Raw genomic sequence first — 8,546 nt, 5'->3', positions numbered from 1 at the left:
TCTTTTGGAGGAATAAGTAATTGCTTGCTTTTGGCATCAGTCTCACCATGGACATATGTTTTGCACTGTCAGATGGTTCCTTAGGATTGATGTGATATAGTATAATGCAGCTCAGTTCATTTAATTTGCATTAAACTATGCACAATGTACTAGTTTTTCTGTACTTTTTTTCTTGACCTTATAGAAATGGCCTCAGATAGACTCATTGACCTTCAATCATAAATCAGTCCTTTACTGGTCAAGAGGTGAAGTGGGTTAACAATGGATTTACTTGTAAATTGAGAAGAGAGAAATCTTTGTTCATTCCAGGGTAGTGCTGTATTTTTAGATTGGAAGACAGAACCACGTTTCAAAAAGCATTTTACAGGAGGTAAAGTCTTCAAGACCTTGGGTGTTTTTTTTTTTTTTTTTTTTATAGAGGCATGTTTTTCTTTCTTTGTTTGTTTGCTTGTTTGTTTGTTTTGTTTATACATGCACTGGGTACAGTCAGAAGTGCGGGAGGGTGAGAGAATTCACCAGAGCCAGAGCGGGGAGCAGAGCAGGCAGAAGGACCGAAGTACACCGCTGAGGGGAGCAGCGGGCGGCAGGAGAAGTCTGCGCGCCATGTGGGACCCTCCTCCGGTGGCCGGGGAGCAGCCGGGGATCGAACCGGCGCTGCAGAGGCGCGGGCAGCTTCGCAACCCAGCGCTCCACCGCTGCGCCACCGGGAGGCCCCTTGGGTGTTTTGATCTCTGAAACTTGTATATCTGCACAATGCCACGGACCAGCACAGCAGTGAACGAGGAGGCCGACTCAGGGTTGAGAGACTGCGCAGGGTGGTCAGGGATTCGGTGAATAAATGACACACAGACACACCTCAAGAAAGTGGAAAACTGAGTGTAATTTTATTTAAGTTAGTGGCCAGTATCTATGTTTTTCTAAAGGCATAGGATCGGTTATCAGTGAACTAAAGCAGTTGGCTCATAGGTTTAACTTATCATTGACAAGGCAGTGATTTATGTCCAGAGTTACATTTGGATCTAGGCACATTCCTAAGCAGTCAGACCATTAGTTTTGTCTTTTGTTTTATATAATTACATTTTCTCCTAGCTAACCACCAAATTCCTTAATCATTATTAATTTTAACAGGTGCACTTATTATTATTTTTATGTAATAACATTTTTTCATTAGGGATCAAAGCTAAGGAATTTTAACATGTAACAGAGCAATTATTGAACTAACAATTTTGTTGTTACACAAGGTTTAGTGGTGTTTCATTTGAGTCATCCTTGTTACTAGATTTCATGTTTCTTTAATTTAGCAATCAATGACCTTTACAGAGGAGAAGGAAGAAGTTTTAGAAAGAGAGTGAAGGGATAAAGTTTGTAGGTCTGAGGAGACGAGATAAGGCTCCTTTTGGTCAGCATTTTTGTGGTGGCTCCTGGTGGTCGTTATCTTTTGATAGGTCTGTCTCTTCTATGTCTTCAGGGAACTTTGCTGTACTCCCCTGCGTGCTGGTTCCTTGCCCAGCCAGACCTAGGGACCCTGGTGAAAGCCATTAGCCCTAAAGGTCACTGCAGGGGGAGGTGCAGCAGCACAATTGTTGTAAAATACACTAATAAAATAAAATAGGATGTTGCTTTATATTTGCCTGTGTTAGGACTTGAGGTGTTGTACAGGTAGAATGAAGGCTACATAAAATAAACTCATAAGCTGAATCTTAATTCCTTTGGGAAACCCACCACTTTTATTTATAGGTCTATAAGCCTAACAGATAAAAATAACTAAGAAAATATATACAAGTGTATTTCATACCACTCTCCAATCTGTAAGCATTGGATGATCTGTAAGCATTTCCATCCCATAAACCTGCCTGGTAAATATCTGTTAACTTGAATATGTGGAATTAATCTCTTCATTAGAAGTAACCTAAACCTACATACAGAATAATAGGACGACATGATGGGCCTGGTCTTTAGCTAGTTTGTGATTATATTACACTACACAGATATATCCTTGACTGCAAAATGACAGAATAATTTTAGAAATTTGCAATATAAAAAGCAAGCACATTTGGCATATAAAATAGTGTCAGAGATTTCAGAGCAATATTAAAATCTGCATTTTATTTTTAAAACATGGAAATCTGCTTCTAGCAAGAGTCAAGCACTTTAACCAGTATGAAAAAATCAATCAGTTTTTAGATATTGTAATCTATTTCTAGGTTATCCAAGTCAGCCCTTTGGATATTTTTAGCTGTATCTATCCACCACAAAGCATTAAGCAAATGACAACATGGGTCAAACATTAAGAATTTAAACGTCGGGGCCTCCTTGGTGGCGCAAGGGGTTAAGTTGTCACCACTAAGAAGCTATTCTCAGCCACTGCAGCACTGCATTCATTCAGTCCCCAGCCAGGATGCTACCCACATGGCATAGCAGACCTCTCCTGTCTCACCTGCTGCTCCCCTCAGCAGTGTATTTCAGTCAATCCGCCTGTTCTGCTCCCCACTCTGTCTCTGGTGGGTCCTCTCACCCCCATGCCTCTGACCTGTACCCGAGTTCTTGTATGCATAATAAATAAATCTTAAAAAAAGAATTTAAATATTAATCAACACTGAATGGGGACTACTGTCTGCAGAAATACACTGCTCTGTGTCATTCTTCATGGGCTCATATGATAAAGTGTTATATGAGATGGAAGAATGACAACACGATCTTCCCACTCTCTGAAATGTGCATTTGACATCTTCAACCTAAATAACCATGAGGGAAAATTGACTTCAGGAAAATCAACTCTGCTACCACTTAGTAACACCTAAAAATAAGACCCAAAGGAGCAACATGTTAATAGATAACTTCAACATGTTTCTGAACAAAACTCAATAATGTTTGTAAAAACAAAAATCTATACCGTACCAAACAATGTGAAAATCTAAAATGCCTGCCATCCAATTAAAAATACGAGACCTTTTAAAAAAAGAGGAAAACACAAACATGGATCAATTGAAGTAGACCCAGAAATGACATTAGTGGCAGAATTAGTAAACTAGGAAAGAAGAAAGTGGCCATAAAAGAGGACCAGAAGGGAGGGAAGCGCAGAACCCTGCTCCCCTCCCCGCCCACAGAGGCGGCACTCTCCGACCGGCAGAGGGGAGGAAACAACAAACCAAAACGGCCAACAAGAAAAACGGACGCAGCAAGCGGGACTGTGAGTGGAAAGGAACTATTTCAGCCACCACACCCCGTGAACGGGAGCTGTGGAGAACCCTGCAGGATTCGCCGCGGCGGTGAGCGAACGGCTCCGGGCGCCATTAGAGAAGAACAAAGACCCGGGAGACGCGCACACAGCCCGGGCTGCCGATGACTCCAGGAGGAACCAGAGGGGAGAAGAGAAGCCCACCCAAGATGCCGGCCAGTCCCAACAACACAGTGTCCCAACGCATACGGCAAATTAGAAAACAGACAGTAGGGAGGAGAAGAACCACACGCAACCTAGCAACTCTCCAGAGAAAAAGCACACCACAAAAAGAAAACCAGCCCCCAGATTGCAACGACAGTAACTTGGAAGAACTTCTGAGCCTTCCAGAAAGAGAATTTAAAATTGCCGTGATTAAAAACTGACAGAAGTCATAAAGGAAAACAATGATAAGGGAAAAATCAACGATCAGAAGAATGAAATTGAGTCCCTAAAGAGGGAAGTAAAAGAAATGCAGGAGATCAAAGAATTAGTGGAAGAACTAAAGAATTCTGGGAAAGCAATGAAAGCAGAATTGATGAAATGGAAGAACGAATAAGTGCTCTTGAAGACACAGAAATAAAAAGAACCAAAACAGAAAAGGAAAGAGAAGTACGAAGGAAAAGAAATGAAGAAAGACTTCGGGAACTATCTGACTCCATGAGGAAAGGAAATATAAGAGTTATAGGAATACCAGAAGGAGAGGAGAGAGAAGTAGGAACAGAGAAAATATTCAAAGAGATAATTGAAGAGAACTTCCCAAATGTGAAGAAGGAGCTGAAAATTGATATACAAGAAGCAAGAAGACACCAAACTTCCACGACGAAAGAAAAAAATACAGCAAGACACATAATAGTAAAGCTCCCAAGAATCCAGGACAAGGAAAAAATAATGAAGCTGGCAAGAGGGAAGAAACAGATAACATTCAAAGGAAAGCCAATCAGGCTGACATCAGACTTCTCCCGAAGAAACACTACGGGCAAGGAGAGAGTGGAGGGACATAGTCAACAGACTCCAAGAAAACAGATGCCAACCAAGAATACTCTATCCCGTAAAGCTCTCCTTCCTCTTTGAAGAAAGAATATGGACCTTCCAGACAACAGAAACTCCGGAATTTCATTGCAAATACCCCCACTCCAAAAAATACTACAAGGAGTCCTAAAGCCAGAACCTCAGAGGGACGAATAACAATGAAAGAAGGCCAAAAAAAAAAAAAAGTTATTAAAGAATAAAAAATAAAATCAAAGGAAAGACAAACACAATGGCAAATACAGATGTTAACATATCAATATTAACTCTAAATGTAAATGGACTAAACTCTTCAATAAAAAGACACAGAGTTGCAGCCTGGATTAAGAAACAAACCCAACCTTTGCTGTCTCCAGGAAACACATTTAGCTACAAAGATAAAAATAGGCTCAAAGTCAAAGGATGGAAAACAATCCTACAAGCAAATGGGCCAAAAAAGAAAGCAGGAACAGCTATACTTATATCAGATAAAACAGATTTCAAACTCAAAAAGATAAAAGAGACCCCAATGGTCACTACATTATGATCAAGGGGACAATACTTCAAGAAGAAATAACACTCATTAACATATACTCACCAAACGAAGGAGCACCAAAATATATCAGACAACTGTTGTCTTCTCTGAAAACAGACATCAGAGAAAACACATACGTAGTGGGAGACTTCAACACACCACTATCAACAATGGATAGATCAACAAGACAAAAAATAAGTAAAGAAACCAAAGCTCTAAATAAGGACCTAGAGCAATTGGGCTTAACAGACATCTATAGAACACTAAACCCAAAAAAACGGAGTACACATTTTTCTCAAGCGCACACGGATCATTCTCCAGGATCGATCACATACTGGGGCACAAGACAAACATCAACAGATACACCAAGATTGAAATCATACCAACCATCTTTTTCTGACCATGAAGGCATCAAACTAGAACTAAACCATAAAAAGAAGGCAAGGAACTTTCCTACCTCATGGAGATTAAAACCACACTACTGAAAACCACTGGACTAATGAGGAGATCAAAGAAGAAATTAAAAATTTTTTGAATTGAACGACAAGGAGGACACCAATATCCTAAATGTATGGGATGCAGCAAAAAGCAGTAATAAGAGGAAAATATATAGCAATAGAAGCTCACATCAAGAAACAAGAAAGAACTCAAAGAAACAACCTAATCTCGAAGCTCAAAGATCTAGAAAAAAGAACAACAAAAAAACCCCAAAACCAGTAGAAGAAAAGAAATAATAAAAACCAAAGCAGAAATAAATGAAATTGAAACTAAAAAAACAATCCAAAAGATCAATGAAACCAAGAGCTGGTCCTTTGAAAAAATCAATAAAATAGACAAACCCCTAGCCAGGCTCACAAAGGAAAAAAGGGAGAAAGCACAAATAAACAGGATCATCTATGAAAGGGAGAAATCACAACGGACACAGCAGAAATCAAAAGAATAATCAGTAACTACTATGAACAGTTATATGGAAACAAGTTCAACAATCTAGAGGAGATGGACAAATTCCTACAACTCTACAATCACCCAAAGCTAGATAAAGAAGAAATAGAACACCTAAACAGACCAATTACAAGCAGTGAAATTGAAATGGTAATCAAAAACCTCCCCAAAAACAAAAGCCCAGGACCTGATGGATTTACAAATGAATTCTACCAAACATTCAGAGACGAATTAGTGCCTATCCTTCACAAACTCTTCCAAAAAATTGAGAAGGAAGGGACAATACCAAACACGTTCTATGAAGCCAACATTACACTAATACCAAAACCGAACAAGGACAACACAAAAAAGGAAAACTACAGGCCAATCTCCCTAATGAACACTGATGCAAAAATCCTCAATAAAATTTTAGCTATCAGAATCCAACAATGTATCCATAAGATAATTCACCACGACCAAGTTGGATTCATTCCAGGGGCACAAGGATGGTTTAACATCCGAAAATCAATCAACGTTATCCAACACATCAACAAAAAGAAATATAAAAACCATATGATATATCAATAGATGCTGAGAAAGCTTTCGACAAAGTGCAACACCCATTCATGATAAAATCCCTTGAAATTCTTGGGATACAAGGAACATACCTCAACATCATAAAGGCCATCTATGACAAGCCAACAGCCAGCATCATTCTCAATGGTGAAAAGCTGAAAGCAATTCCATTAAGATCTGGAACAAGACAAGGATGTCCACTCTCACCACTGCTTTTCAATATAATACTGGAAGTCCTAGCCAGGGCAATAAGACAAGAGAAAGACATCCAAGGAATCCAAATAGGAAAGAAGAAGTCAAACTATCACTATTTGCAGACGATATGATATTATACATAGAGAACCCAAAAACTCCACAGAAAAGCTAATTCAACTCATCAATCAGTTCAGTAAAGTGGCAGGATACAAAATCAACATGCAAAAGTCAGTAGCCTTCCTATACACAAACAATAAATCTGAAGAAGAAGAAATCAAAAAAAACCATCCCTTTGTTATTGAAACAAAAAAAAATCAAATATTTGGGAATAAATCTAACAAAAGAGATAAAGGACCTATACAAAGAAAACTATAAAACACTGTTAAAAGAAATAGAAAGACACAAAGAAATGGAGAGACATCCCTGCTCGTGGATTGGAAGAATAAACATTATTAAAATGGCCATCCTTCCAAAAGCAATATACAGATTCAATGCTATTCCAATCAAAATTTCAATGTCATTCTTCAAAGAAATAGAAACAATTATTGATGAAATTCATATGGAATCACAAAAAACCCCGAATAGCCAAAGCTCTCCTGAAAAAAAAAGAAGGGAATGGAGGCATTACACTCCAGACTTCAAACTATACTACAAAGCCATAATCATCAAAACTGCATGGTATTGGAACAAGAACAGACATACAGACCAATGGAATCGAATAGAAAATCCAGAAATAAATCCACAGATTTATGGTCAACTAATCTTTGACAAAGGAGCAAAGACTATGCATTGGAGCAAAGAAAGTTTGTTCAATAAATGGTGCTGGGAAAACTGGGTCGCTACATGCAAAAGAATGAAGCTTGACCACTACCTCACACCATACACAAAAATCAACTCAAAATGGATTAAAGAACTAGACATAAGACCTGAAACCATAAAATATATAGAAGGAAATATAGGCGAAACACTACGTGATGCACATCAAAGACATCTTTACAGACACATCACCCAAAGCAGTGATAGTGAAGGCAAAGATAAACAGCTGGGACTACATCAAATTAAAGAGCTTCTGCACAGCAAAAGAGACATATACAAAAACAAAGAGAAACCCACCGACTGGGAAACATTTTTGCACCCACACTAATGATAAAGGACTGATCACAAAATCTGCAAAGAGCTGATGAGACTCAGCAACAACAAAGAAAATAATCCAGTCAAAAAATGGGCAGAAGAGCTAAAAAGAAACTCTCTGAAGAGGAAATGCAAATGGCCAACAGGCATATGAAAAAATGTTCAACATCACTTGCCATCAGGGAAATGCAAATCAAAACTACCATGAGATACCATCTTACACCAGTGAGAATGGCACATATTAAAAAAACTAGCAACAACAAATGCTGGCGAGGGTGTGAGAAAAAGGAACTCTTCTGCACTGTTGGTGGGAGTGCAAACTGGTCCAACCACTGTGGAGAGCTGTGTGGAGATTTCTGGACCTACTAACATAGAGCTTCCATATGATCCAGCAATTCCACTCCTAGGTATTTACCCAAAGGACACAGAAATCAATTCCAAAGAACACTGCACCCCTATGTTTATAGCAGCACTGTTTACAATAGCTAAGCTTTGGAAACAACCCAAATGCCCAAAAAATAGATGACTGGATCAAGAAGATGTGGTACATATATACCATGGAATATTACTCAGCATTCAAAAAAGATAAACACATGCAATTTGCAGCAACATGGATGGCGCTGGAAGGGATCATGCTCAGCGAAATAAGCCAAAAAGAAAAAGAAAAAATACCGGATGGTCTCACTCATAGCAGGAACTAGAAAAACTTAAAATAAGGGACCAGGAAAATGAATAACTATAAGAAAGTGAAAATCAAAATCAACAAAAAACTATGAACCAGAGACACTTTTAGGGGGCGGGGGCGGGAGGGGAGGGATTGGGGTCAGAATGGGGGGGCTGCAATTGTATGGGGAATATAACAATAAAATTTATAAAAAAAAAAAAAGAAAAAAAAAGAAAAAAAAAAGAATTAGTAAACTAGGACATGAAAGCAAAATATTATTGCTGAATTCTGTGTGTTCA

The sequence above is a fragment of the Talpa occidentalis genome, unplaced genomic scaffold (assembly GCF_014898055.3).
Source record: "Talpa occidentalis isolate TD23 unplaced genomic scaffold, MPIMG_talOcc4v2.1 talOcc4.2, whole genome shotgun sequence".
NCBI lineage: Eukaryota > Metazoa > Chordata > Mammalia > Eulipotyphla > Talpidae > Talpa > Talpa occidentalis.
The sequence above is the reverse complement of the archived record's forward strand: the minus strand, read 5'-3'. Positions refer to the sequence as shown.